The sequence below is a fragment of the Carassius gibelio genome, chromosome B5 (assembly GCF_023724105.1).
Source record: "Carassius gibelio isolate Cgi1373 ecotype wild population from Czech Republic chromosome B5, carGib1.2-hapl.c, whole genome shotgun sequence".
NCBI lineage: Eukaryota > Metazoa > Chordata > Actinopteri > Cypriniformes > Cyprinidae > Carassius > Carassius gibelio.
The window spans coordinates 27,105,788-27,120,474 of NC_068400.1; the positions used below are offsets into that span (position 1 = coordinate 27,105,788).

General features: G+C 38.9%; 1 long non-coding RNA gene across 4 annotated transcripts in view; it reads left to right on the forward strand.

The window, feature by feature from the left end:
- LOC127958919 (uncharacterized) overlaps nucleotides 1-14,154 on the forward strand; it is a 42,330-nt gene extending 28,176 nt beyond the window's left edge. For all 4 annotated transcript variants that reach the window (XR_008154174.1, XR_008154171.1, XR_008154173.1 and 1 more), the window contains 2 exons: nucleotides 9,641-9,686; nucleotides 13,869-14,154. This is a non-coding gene — a long non-coding RNA (uncharacterized LOC127958919). The remainder of the gene's footprint in view (nucleotides 1-9,640; nucleotides 9,687-13,868) is intronic.
- Nucleotides 14,155-14,687: the final 533 nt, after the last annotated feature.

Consider the following 14,687-nt stretch of genomic DNA (forward strand, 5'->3'; position numbering starts at 1 on the left):
TCTTTTATTTAGTAAGGATGCATGAAAATAATCAAAAGTGACAGAGAGTAGAGACATTGTCACAAAAATAAATAAATGTTGTTGCAGAATTTTAAATGTCATGAATTGCAAAAATATTAGACATTTAATATAAGCAACTGTGTAATATGAAAATACTCAAATTTTAATTGTTTTCAAAATGTTAAAAATAATAAGAAATGTTACTTGAGCATCAAATCAGCATAATGATTTCTGAAGGGTCATGCAACTGAAAATTTGGTTTAGTTACATTTGAAATATAATAAAATAGAAAAGTTATTTTAAATTAATAACAGATTTAACATAACAGACGTCTTTCAAAGACATAAAACATCTTTCTAATCCAAACTTTTGAGCAGTAGTGTATATAATAAATTTGTATAATAATTGTAACGGATAAACCTAATAAAAAACTTATAATGCAGTTCCCACTACCTTACTTTTGCAGGTTCTATTGTTTCTTTTTATCCATTATTTATATTACTAAAATTTCATATTCCTTGCAGTAACTTAGCTTCATCAAAGGAGACATTTATTATAAAAAACAGTCAAATATTCTGATATTTTTAATATCACACATGTGGTTCTTCACATTAGCTTATCTATTAGAATAGCTATGTTTTTTAGGTTCTTTGAAGCACCAGTACACAAATGGTTCTCTAAGAAGCAATAGAACTACTTCTGTTCTACACTGGCATCTGTCTGGAAAGCCTTTTTGCAATCTTTGCTTTTTAAAGAGTGTGTAGATGAATAATAGCACATAGCAGGGCACATAACACTGTTTTACACCCGTAAGAGAGAGGAGAGTAATGTATTGCAGGGATGGAGGCTTGTCGTTTCATTGAACGAGGGCAGGGACAAGGCAACACAAATCCAAAAGGCTTCCAATGCACAAGGATTCACACAGCAACCATGGGAATGAAGGCTGCTGGGGTTCAAGGTCAATGCCAGAATGATGTTGCACTGTCTGTTTTGCCCTCACACATATGCAAACATATACATTTGCACACCACTACCAACAGAAGTCATCGGCACCCCTGTCTGTGTGCGACACAAAACCAACAAAAGTAGCTCTGTGTGTATGTATGTGTGCGTGTGGGCACATTCACATGTCATGCTTACTCGTCCTATAGAATCAACAGCTGTACATATACACAGAGAATAAATATCCCACAGCTTTGTTTGTCTGTCCAGACAAGCTTGGAGCAAGCTGGCCAGCTAGCTGTGAGAAATGATCTAAGACCTAGTGAAAAGAAAGACTCTGGCCAAAGCTGAGGAGAGAGTCTGTGATTAGCTCCTTTGTTGGAGGTCTTTTGAGCTTCATTGGCTCCAAAGAAAGGCCGTCTAATGAATCCATCCAAGCTTGGCCCAAACTTTGTATGGACGACAAACTAAGTTATGGTGGTCTCCCTGTGCACCGCCGCACAGCATAATGATACAGAACGTTTGCACATATGGTCCCCTGATTTCAGGACCCCACATAAGCACTTTCTTATATGCCTGGTTATCCGTCTGCTCCAAGACCCCGGGGGGTTTACTGAGTCTACTGGGCCTGGTGTGATTAAAATGTGTATGGAAAGGCTACCATTTTGCAATGTTTGTTCATTCATTCATTATAAATTATACTGGTATAAAAATTTTTTGTCAGTTTGAGAATGTCTTAGGGGGCATTTTCACAGAATTCGAGAGAGGGTAGTAAAACAAAAATCTAGAAAGGCATTTTTTAGTTTTCTTAGTTTTTTTTTTTTTTTTTTTTAGTTGAGTATTGCGTTTTTATAATGCATTGTCATGTGTGAGATGCTGCGAGTGCAGCGGTCCAAAATCTGTAACATGCTTACACAGAAAACAAACTTTTGCTTAAATGATAGCAGCGCTCGAGATTCATTATCACCTCAAGTTTGTGTCAAACCTGATGATACATGTCCTCCAGCATGATTTGAGAATGATCCAAGAGCATCTTGGGCTTCAATAGAACGAAGATTTGGCCATCTGTGAAAAAGCTTGTAATGTAAAAGCTTATAAAGCTTGTAATTGATGGGCAGTACTGAAATTCATCTTTTATCTGTGGAACATATTATAAGGCCCAATCTCAATTCTACCCCTTAGCCCTTCCCCTTTCCCCTACCCCTCCATTTTGCACGTTCACTTGAAGGGGTAGGGGTGTCTCGATTCTCTTTTGGTTGGAGGGGTAGGGAAAGGGGAAGGGCCAGATAGCCCTTCAAATGAAGATTTTTCGGGACCACAATTCAAACAAAGGGGTATGAATTATCTTGGCAACATGGCTGCTACAGCAAAACAAAGACACATAAATGTAAGCTTTCTTGGCATAAATAAAGATTTTAACGAATAGTAATCATTTGTTTTATATTACATTCAATTGTGAGTTCCTATTAACGGTAGGGCTGGGTACCGAACTTCGATGCCTTTATGGTATCAAATGAAAAACTTTGATACTATGAGTATCGAACAATTATTTATCTTTCAGTGCCAAATTTCGGTTCCAAAAGCCAAGCGGCCGTTTTTTTTTTTGTTTTTTTAAGCGGCTGTGTGAGCTTGTAGCATACGTGCATGTAAGGACCCAAATGCGCCATGATTGGCTGTCCACCACCACGTGACGTGACGGGACGGGGAGGATTTCTGAAAAAACTCGCAGTCACACAACACAACTGTAGTTGTTTTTTCTCAAAACGTTTCCAGCTACACTTTATTAAAGTCATGCCGAGTCAGCAATGTGCAACATATGCAATAATAGTATTGCAACCAAAGCCGGTGTTAATGATGTATTTGTTTGGATGAGTGTTTTGCCCTCCCTCCCTGTTTAGTTTGGTCTACTCTATTGCGTATCTTGAAATGCCCCCTTTCACGTCGTCTAAAAAACAGAGAGTGAGAGGCAGATTTATCCGGTACAGTGAATTTCGATACTCGAAAGATGAATTAATTCTCTGTACGCGCATTGTCTGAAATGCTGCTCACAGCGCGTGCTTTGAATGAATGAGCGCAAGCTCCGAACGCGCGTGAATTGTTTAAAACGCTTGAATCAGCAATATTTAGAAACAAATGCAAACGATCGGCTATGATCCGTTTCACCCCTTCAAGCGAGTGAACAACGCGAAGCAAGTGAAGTTAGGAGATTTACATCACTATTCACGATAGCCCATCGGACGGACTGGAAAACACAATAGCCCCAGGAGGTGGGGCTAACGATTTTGCGAGTCCTGCACCTCAGATCTCTTTGTGAAACACTGGTTTCCACACTGGTTTCGTTAAACAAAATAAATGATTATTTTAAAACATTGACTCAAAAGAATCATGGCCTCACTAATCTGATCATGAACTTTTATTACCGAGTCAAAGATGAGCTATTATTGAACATCTCGAATGAATAAAGACTTCAAGTTCATCTGTAAAGCACATAAAGCTACTGTTTGAGTCTATTTCATGCATGATTCGCATGGATCTGCTAACTGAATGCAAAGAGTGAGTTCTAGAAGAATGCTTGTGTCTTGATGAGCATGTATAGCTCACTTGGAGTCGCTAAATGAACAGCTGTTGTTCTTTTTTTTTCAATGGAGGATCAGTTGCCCTATTGGTTAAAATCCCCAAACTGTTTACTTAAATATAAAATTAATAAATGACATAAAAACAGGGGCGTTTGTGTTATGATGTGGTGGGCTGCTGTGGGCCAGAAAGCCTGGGCAAATTTTTGGTCCCAGTCCGCCGCTGAATAGCACACCCCTATCCAAAAAGCACAACCAGTTGTATTAATAATGTTATCCTGAGTGTGAAGTGTTACCAGAATTTGTTTTAATTATGGTGAAAAATAAAAGTTTTGTGTTTAATGTATTTGTGCTGATGTTGAAATGGATTTCAAAACATATGGTATCGAAAAAAGTATCGTTAGGAACCGGTATCGAAACTGAGGTATCGAAATTGTCACTGGATCGAAAGATTTTGAACAATACCCAGCCCTAATTAACAGTCATGTTACTCAAAGAAATGAATGCAAAATATCACTAATATTTGCTAACGTCATATCATTACAGACTGCATGATAGTGCCACAGCATATGTCTGATCAGGGCGATAACTGCCGTAGACTAATCCCCCCAATAATTAGAAATCGCTAAACCATTTTCTCAAATATTGCCTATTCGAGAGAGAGAGAGAGAGAGAGAGAGAAATGGAAGTTGCGTTTATTCGCGTCTGTGCGTTTATCTTTTTAGAGTGAGTTTACTTAAAAATAGCGACTGTATCCTCTCGCTGCTGGAAAATATAATGTAGCTATTCAGTATTTAAACTGTATGTAATAAAAGTTGTGGGGCAGCATTGACAAGTTTATTTTCTCCTGGATGTGTGTGCTGCGTGATTTCCGATATGTGTGTGTGTCAGTAAGCAGCTCATTAATACAGAACGATAATTAAAGGCTCTAAAGCACACCAGTATATGTGTGTATTGTGAGAGCTAGACGACGAATGATGGCGTGTGACGTCATGGTAGTGGTGTCCCTCTGTTTCAAGGGATAAGGAGAAGGGGTAGGCGGAAGGGTAGGGGAAGGGGTATAAAATAGAATTGGGATTGGGCCTAAGACATACGTCAATGTTATTTTATTGTCAGTGCAATGGAAGTCAGTGGTCACCAAAATGTTTTGGTTAGCAACAGAATAAAGAAATCTGATAGAAAAACAAATTCATACATGTTTGCAATGACATGAGGGTGAGTAAATGTGTACATGACAAATTTTTACTTTTTGAGGCAAACATCCCTTTTAAGCACCAAGTAAAAAAAGCTTTCAAATTGTGTCCTCCTGTCTGTGACTTTAATCCCCATTCAGCTGTGAGGAGAGATAGGTTACTAATTTCACTTAGTTGGCCTGATCATCAAGATGCCATCGACAAAGGGGTCCAAGAATTACTGTGGTTTGAATCTTTTTGTTTGCATCAGTTTGTGAATGTCCCAGCAATATTATCCTTGTCCCACTGCCCAGGCCTCGTAACTGAGCCTGGCCGAAGAGAACGGGCTCACTTTGTAGCCACACAGCAGGCTCGGCCAAAACCTTTTCTGCTCCACACACTGTCATGCATAACAACTTTATTGACCCAAATGGGAGCTGAAAGCAAGGAAAAGTGCAAAGGAATGATAGATGACTGGAAGTGAGAGAAAATGTCTCTTCAAGCAAGACTGGAAAAGTGCAAACTTAGCTCAAGATTTAAAGCTCTAGATGTTAGTGTGGAGTAACACTTAAAAGCCATTGTCACATCACTGCGGTCAACATAGTATGGAATATTGCAGCTTTGTTTAATATGGTTTTTCTATTGTATATTATGATTATATTACAGACTTCATGTGAATCCCCTCAGTTTGACCTGTAGGGAGCTCTTCCTTGAGAGTTTGTTTTGGATGAACATCATGATGTTAGACTATTCAGAGACTTTAGAGCCAGAAATAAAAATCCTTACCACGAGGTCATGAACTATTTTATTTAGTACAGAATTTTCAACCTGGAAGCTGAACTAGCTGTTTTTAAGCCTGGCAGGTACACCAACATCCCAACATCCCAAGTTGATCATTTTAATCATTGCTGATTTGATTTCCAACCTTCTGAAGTAACAAAGAAACAAGTTCTAGTATGGCTAAGTATTCAAAGGTAAAAGTTAATTGTGTGCGTGAGGGGGAATAGGAACCGAGGGGAGTGGTCTGTTCAGGCTACACACTCGAGAGAAGCAGCCCATAGCTGAGAGACCCAACAAAAGGCCGTCTCTATCCATTGTGTTAGTGCTGGATTTCCCACGAGAGGCCCGTCTGCTTGAAAAGGGGAGTGTATCAGTTTCTCCTGACATGGATGTTTATTCATTCTGTGGCCAACTGCACCGCCAACTCAAAAGGATTCACCTTACCGTTTTGATGTGTATGACACACACACACACTTTTTTGGGGGGGAGATAGGTGAAAAAGAAAAACACTGGCACATGGAGAGACTAGTATGAGCTGTGTGAATAGGCATGTCCACCCTCACAGTGACAGTGTTTGTGACAGTATCATGGTTGCTTGTCTGGACTTAGCTTTTTGTGTGAAGTGAGCCACCATTTTGTATTGGAGGATTTCAGAATCCTGCTGGAAGTAAACCTTCACTGCTGGTATAGGATTAGGTTTAGAGTTTCTTACATTGGATTTGCTCGTTTGGGGAGTCTTTCAGAGAGTGAAACATTTGTATTTTCCTTGTAGTCTAGACATCCACTGATTTCTAAGGAGGAGACAAGTGGACCGGTTGACTTCCAATGTGAAGTTGACAGTGTTGCAGCAACAGTTTCAAATGAAGACACAATTATGATTACACACATAATACTCAGTTATTTGTGAGTTAAAGGGGGGGGAGGGTGAAATGCTATTTCATGCATACTGAGTTTTTTACACTGTCAAAGAGTTGGATTCCCATGCTAAACATGGACAAAGTTTCAAAGCATCCTGGTAGGGCGTTGTGTGGTGGGTATCTTACTAAGTGGCATTAGGCTATGTAGTTGAAAGGGTTCAGCTTTTATGCCCCAATTAACATTATTCAGGAACAGTGTGTCTGTAAAGTATCACTTTATTCACACTCGACATACTCTTGGATCTTGTTAGCTGATCCGTTATCCACATGGACATGGGGCATTAAGGTCTGGACAATTCCCTTATTTCTTTAGCCATCCAGGTTTAACAACTTTAGCCTCTGAGGTAGATAAGTCAAAACAAACTTGGCAAACTGAAACCTTCTCATTTCTGGAGCACCATTATCGTCTAAAATATCGCAACACTCAGCTTCTCCTCTCCCTCTTGACCCTTTGTGAGACAATCAGAACCTGTGGACCCGGTGGCCGTGTTCAGTCTTGGTTTCAATGGCTCCATTGTTGTGCTGTAACAAGACGCCAGAGCTGGTTGTTTGATCCACTCTTCTGAAAAGTTTTCTTTGCCGTCGTCTTTTCTCTTCCTTTTTTGTTAACCGATGGATCAGCTGAGAAGGTCAAGGAACATTGTCTTTTGTTGTGCAGTCTCTTCCTTTATCTTCTCCTTTTCTGAAAAAAAAGAAAATGTGGTTTGGTATGAATTGCATTTAAAATGCTAGCTAATTTTTCCACATGACTAAGTTGTCTCTGCGGCACTTAAAGTGATTATTACCATGCTAGTTTGTTGAAGCCTATCCACATATTTGTCAGGTGTTGCTTGGTTTCTCAGCAGGCGTGTCTGTCGGCCGACTTCTCAGAGGCAAAATCATGGTCTTTAGCGTGAAAGCATAGAGGCCGCTGTCTCTCAGCCTGAGTGCTAGCAAACTGTCAGAAATCAGGTTTTAGTGGCTTGTTCAGGTCACGCTGAGAGAGCAGCCTCTTGTTCCTTACTGTCTCTTTTTTTTTTTTTGACTTTCCTGTTTCTTTCTTTCTTCTCCTTTTTGCTGCCCACATTTGTCAGTGTATGCTTAAATAGTGCATCTGGGCAATAGTTTGAATACCGCCTTTCATAGAATGCAAAATGTACAGTACGTAGCTCTATATTAATGCTACTTTAATCTACAATATCTTCTTTGTGTTTTTATTTACTTCTACCGATAATTACTCATGTGTATATCCATATCAGCTGATTCATAGTGAAGGTTATCATTCCATGGTGGTAAACGAGTTAGTTTACATCTTATGTAGCAAAGCATTGCAATCATTAAGAGCATCTACTAGCGTTAGGGAAGACAGACATGCAGACACCATCATCACATTATACAAGGTCTTATTGTCTGGCCGGCTGCTTTGCCTTGCGTGGCATGATTTGTGGGTAGCCATCTGTGCTCAGCCTCTTTTGAAATGTGAGAAAGAACATATGCATTTGCATAAGAATAATTGACACTTCAAATTAGCCCTCCAATCACAAAGGATTATTTTTAATGTATGAGGCTCTTCCATCCTGGGGAAAGAAATTATGGTTAGAGATGAAGATGCTATAAGATTTTAAACCTGCAACAATATTTATTATTATTATTATTATTATTATTATTATTATTATTATTATATTCTGAATTGTTAAATAATACATAAACTAAATAAATTATAAAGAAATGTTTTCTTTTATACATTATGTATAATGTTTATTATTATTATTCTGCTAAATAGCTAAATAAATAAATAGAAATAAATAATACTAACACAATAGTGTTAATACTAACTAACATAGTGTGTGTGTGTGTGTATGTATCTATATCTATATCTATATCTATATATATATATATATATATAGTTGAGGGCTTGGGGTAATGATTTAAAACGGATTGCAGTAGTGTGATGAACAGACTGATATCTAAATCAGATGGTGTTTGTAGGTTGTGTGTGCGTTTTAGTGTGTGATTGTGGGCTCATACCTGCTTTGTAAGTGTATGTGGTAGTGCATATGTAATGTTGGTGGAGAGAGAGGAGGACTGAACAAGCACACTGTTCCATTATTGATAACAGCTAATGAAATGAATCATTTCAGGATGAACAGAGGGATAAACTGTACATGTCCCTGGATGCCCACAGAAGCACACAGAGATCTATACACTCGGAAAAAATTTCTTGGATAAATATGAACTACCTTATATCTAATTACTGTGTCAAACCTAAAAAGATTTATGAAAATGATAAAAGTAGGAAAATATTGCACCACTTTAGTGAATACGGTTCCACGCAGTGCTAAATGCATTTATCTAGATTTAGCCGTTTCTGAAAGGCCCTATGACAGGGCTGCCCCTGCTCCATTGGGTTAGCTGTTGGTAGACGGGGTTGATCTCGCCCGCTCTTAGACGGCCATGAATTCATTTGCACATATATGAAAGGAGAGGAGCCCCTGGCGAAGAGATATTTGTGCTGTCTGGTGTCAGATACCAAGGTGGGGGTGTGTTTGTGTGTACATGGATGCTCGTCCTCACCCATCTTGCCTGGTGGAGGAGCATAGGTTTATCCTAATCTCCATGGAAACACTGCAGTATGCCAGGGCTGTACCAAAGCGTGGGTACCCAGGGCAAAGCACTTGATTCAGCGGCACAAGAAAAGAGAGTGATTATGTGCGTTAGTTAGATTAAATAGTAGCAGGATAAACATTGTACGGTTGAATGGAGAAATAGTTGAGTTGGTTCTTATCGTCTTGGTCAGGGACTGTATTTGTTTAGCATTTTCATATTCCTACGACCCATAGTCCCAGATATATTTATTCTCACATCAACACTGACTTCGGCACAATGTGAGACTCCGCTAAACCACAGGCTTCTCCAGGTTATGATTCGCCTTCATACACCAAGCGGATATGTGGAGCATATATTTTTAAACTGAGCCAAATGTGGGTTTAAAAGGGCGAATGAAAAATTCTGTAAATTATTTATAATAGCTGAAACTCTTTTAGTGTTCCTGTTGGGTTGGGAGTGAGACTGTGCTTTACTTATACATTGTCAGATATGTGGTGAGGAGGTGCTTTTATCTACACCAACAAAAGAGCTGTAGGTGGAGGAAGAAGTAGGTCACGTCATTTACTTCAGGCCAGAAAGAAGCAGGGAGATTTTGACTGGTTTAACTAGACGTATAGGAGCAGTTCATTCACACATGACACTAATTATTGTGTTTTTTCTTTCCTTCTAGTGATGCCCACGAGGACGTGCGGTGCTCTTTGATGTGAGAAAGGAAGGTTAGTAGACTCATGACTTGTCACATAAAATAAGGGGTCATATCTGAGGTTAAGAAGTGGTCACAGAAGGAGAAAAACAATTTACCAGTTAAAGTTGGTTGAGTTGAATCGAAGGAAAAAAAATTAAAACCCTTTGACTAGGAATCAAAGGCACAATGAACCAAAAAATATATTTTGCTGATCAAGCTGCTGATTCCAAAACTAAGGTGCCAAACAAATCAAGTGACTTTTATTTATATTTAAAGAAACAAACTGTATGAAAGCAGCTTCATAGTGTTAAACATATTGTATCAGTAATGCAAACAAAATTCAGTTCTGATGTAGCAACTCTAAAAAGAAGTCAATAGTATATATTGTCAATATTTCTGTTAAAGACAGTTCATGTCATCGTTCAGCACGCATTTACTGAGATCTCATCCATTCCAGGATTTTCAGGATTTTCTCCATATAGTGGACATCAACAGGGACCAACGGGTTGAAGGTCCAAATTGCTCTACATGATCCCAGCTCAGGACTAAGGGTCTTATCCAGCGAAATGATTGACCATTTAAAAAAAAAAAAAAAAAATTAAGTAAAGATTTTTTTACCTAAAATGCTTATCATGCACTGCGATGCGCTTCCTAGATTTTGCAATTTAAACATCCAGGATACACACACACACACACAACCATTTTAAATAATAAATTGTTTTTGTTTTTTTGTTTTGTTTTTTTTTTTAGAAAATGACCAATTGTTTCATTAAACAAGACCCTTATTCCTCAGCTGGAATCGTGTAGAGCCCTTTGAAGCTTTTCAAAAAAACTTTTTTTTTGCTTTTCACTGGAGTATCATCTTTGATTAAAAAGATAGTTTAGTGGCCCAAACTGCAAATGTACTTCTTATTGCCCCTGTAATCAGTATTTAGTGCACATGAACACTTAATCTAACTGAATCTAGGTGAGTTCTTAGATGGTGTTGCTCTTTTCATTCAGGACAGCAGTGTGGTCACATCAAGGAAGATGCTTGATGCAGGGTTCAGTTCGGGCAAGCGTGGCTCAAGCACCTCTTTCATTTTTCAGAGAAATAATGTGCATTCTGAGAGAAATCTGACACAGATAGGGTGATGAATTCTGCAGAGTCAGTAAAAGCAAACAGATGCTGAAAAACATATCTGTGCCGGTCTTGGACCACACTTCAAAAGTACATGCTTCTCCTGAGGCAGCGTGCTGTATGTAGCAAGCACTTTTAATTTATTCCTCTGGGCTGAAGTACTTTTTGTTGTCGTCTTGATTTTTGTATTTAATTATTTACTCTCTGGGACAAGAGATTTATAATGGAGATGGCTGGATGAGACAAATCGAACAAGCCACTGAAGAAAGTTCTGGCAAGACGTCCACAACATCCTACCTGCAGTTAAACTTCAAAGGAAGCCTGGAAACACGTTAGCGTACTGCTAAGATACGGCTTACAGTATATTAACCAGTGTAAATGCCCTCTCCAGAGTAAAATCTCATGCTTGTTATCGCCTTCTAAGGTTTTAAGAAATATAATACTATAATAACCAAAAAGAGAGGAAGCTACAGGGGGGTAAGTGGAATCAGATAAGTTATTCTCTTGCCCAACAGCGAACAAGAAATAATGAGGAGAGACAGAAACGCAGACCCTCCCAGAACTGTGTTCTTCAAAACAATAAAAAAAAAACAACAACACTCTTATCAGGTTATAAGGAGACGTGTAAGCAAAACCCTTGTGATAAGATGAGGAGGAACAAAGGTGAAGACGAGAAAGTGTCGGACACTCCATTATTGTTTTCCTCTTTGTTAGCAAACAGTACATGAAGGTTTTTGAGAACTTGGTGATCTTTCTCGTCAGTCACGTACTGTACTGTGATAATGGTTTAGACTCGAAGTGATTCACGTTTCATAATGAGGCAGGGTTTAGTTTCCTTTGAGAAGTCAAACTCCTGGTCGGTGGAAGGAGTCGTGGAAGTGAGAAGTGTCCATTTCAGGACGCGAGTCAGATCTCGAAGGCGATGAAATTTAAAGCGTCATTTCGTCTTGTGCCTGCATTGTGCTGTTTTGTTTTTATTGCGAATTTGAAGCACAGAAAAGAGCAAAACAATGGCACCTTCGTGAAGAAGTGCCTGCGATGAGGTTTCATTTCAGAAGAAAGATCTCGAGAGCAGCAGTCGGAGGGTCATCCCGAGTCTATTAGAGCCAAACCATTTCAGAATTCAGCTTATGAATGTGCACTTAAAGTCTGACAGGGCAATAGAGACAGTTCATTTTGCTACAATCCTCCATGTTTTATTTCTCATTGATCTGTTCTCCTCAAACTGTACACTTGGATTAAGCGTGTATCTATATTAAAGAGGTATCGTAATACATAGTAAGCCTGCCGACAGACAGCCTGGAATATTGGGAATGTCAGATTCCCTTCTAGTGCTAGACAACTTTTAATAAAACTGGCAAGCTGTGTGGAAAACTTTGTGATGCTTATGAGGCCTCTTCCAGTGTGCTGTAGAGAGAGAGAGAGAGAGAGAGAGAGGGTGAAGTTCTTTTCAGTTTCTTGATAAATGAAATGATCGTAGTAGCTTGAGCTGGACTAACTGAGCAGCAAGGGATTTGTGAGGGCTTAATGTCAGAATTAGTGCTTTGTGTCAAATCACTTACAGACCTGAGTGAGGAAGAACAACTCTTTATGAAAGAAATACTTTTTTTTTTTTTTTGAGAATCACCTTTTGATTTCTACTTGAAGAGCTTGTATTTGCTGGAAAGCAAATACAATAATTGTGAATGAAATAATTGTGTAGTGGAGTATTTTTTGTACACAGTGCCGCGAACTGTCAATCACTCCTGTACGCGTGCATCACTGTCCTCCTCGCAGCTGCAGCAACTTGCGCTCTCTTCATCAAGCTTTAAAACAAAAAGGGGACAAAAAGATCATATTGTCTTTGTGCATAGGCTATAGATTAATTAGATAAATGAATATCTAAATTTGTGCCTAGCCGCCTACGGTATTTTTTTAGAACTTAGAAAAAAAGATGCTGCAGCCAATGAACAGCCAGCGGGGGCTGCAGGACGACTCAACCTCCGCAGACAGTTTTTAATGTTTATCAGACAATAAATACTCAAGATTTTGCTTTAGTATAATTTTCGGGACAATTAGGGCCAGATTCGGGAGTCGGGACAACAGTTTAGATTTCGGGACGTCTGGTCACCCTTCCTGAAAGAGCTGCATTACTTCATTAGCTTGAGTCTGACCTGCAGTGATATCATTCAGACTTGGTGAGGTGTCAGTCAGCGAATCATCTGATTCTGATCTTGTTCTTTCAGTATTCAAAGTCTGAAGCCAAGAGAACATATTAAGTGCTGTTAACTGTATTTGATTATTAACTGAACCGAGTGTACACTCATAACGACTTTCACACACCTTCTCCGGCCACGTTGAGTTGTTGACACTTACAGTGGGAAAAGCGACACATGCGCTATTCACTTGTATAACTTAAGGGTGAATGGGTAATGTAGTTTCTGCTCTCGGTGGGATGAATTAGGAAGCTTGCATTGTGAAGGGCGCTCTGAAAATCGGCAGTGCAGGTAAAAGATTAAAACCTCTATTAAAACAGATGTCCAAATGAGCGTACTGGTACGCTAAAAGCACGTTCTGGTCACACGGAGAGGTGGTGGTACGCTCAAGAGCTATATTTGGAAGTGGCGGTACTGAGTACCTGTGTGTACCGGCCCACTTAAAGCACTGATGGTCATGCAGAATATATGCTTTATAAGAACTAATAAACAGCCAATATGTTAATAATAGGCATGCTAATGAACAACTTGTTAATAGTGAAAATTAATTCCAATGCTAAAGTTTTACCATGATTTTAAACACAATCACTGACTATATACTGTAGTATTGCCTAGTTTTTTTGAACTTGAATTGTAGGACAAATGTCAAACTGAATTAAGAAATGGCCCAAAAAAATTGCTGTAAATATAGTACACTTGAACAAAATTATTGTAGTAATTGAGAAATTAAATTTGATGACATGAATGCACTGCGATTTATTTTTGACACATTTTTACAGAATTAAATGCAATTTTAACTTGAATCTCCTCATGTTGAATAATGTTTAATGACACATTTCTGTGTGTAGTGTGGGTCTAAATGACTGCACTTTCTAAAGTGTTCTTCTCTCTGCTGCAGGTTGAGAGCACTCTCCCCAGCACATACCACCCTCATTAGTGTCCAGCAGCTGAAGACGCGAGGTCACAAACCCAATGAGTTGCCCATCTCATTCAGCTTTGCCGACAGGGAAGGATGACCACTATGACCAAATGTTGCGCTGTGGTCTGACAGCACATTGTGTTCAACAAACAAAGTGGCTTGAATAACCCTTGAACTTTGTGTGGAGTGCATTATTTTTTCAACATTTTCAACTTTTCAACATTCTTGTAGATGTTATCCATTCAATAAACTGTGCATTTTTCTAAAAAAGGGAACAGGTCTTGTGATTTATTTGCTGAACTGTGGGTGATGAAATATTTAATATACTGGGTATTAAAATGATCAGTCTCGGATCCATTGAGAGGGTTGACATGGTTGAATCAGTACCACACTAAGGGACTGCCACACAGGGGAATTATTACTTCAGTCTGAACATGTCACCTCTACAATATTTCTACCATTATAATGTACAATTATCCTTTCTTTCCGTTCTTGGCTCTAAGTTTTCTCAGACTTGTCATTGTTCAAAACTTTCAAGCACACAATATGAAAGAGCAATAATGTCTAGTCTCAATGTCATTGCTTGGATTTGATTTATACACATTTTACACAAGTATTTCACAAGCATAATGCAAAGTAGCTCTCCACGTTTTGTTCTTGAAACCGTTTAGTCCCACATAATGTGACTAAGGTAAAATGAGTGAGACGAATTTCATGTTTTAATGTCCCAGAAAAGCTGGTTTGCTGTTTTCTCTGGATTGCATCAGGAAGTGGTCAAGATGCACGAATAAAGCTTCT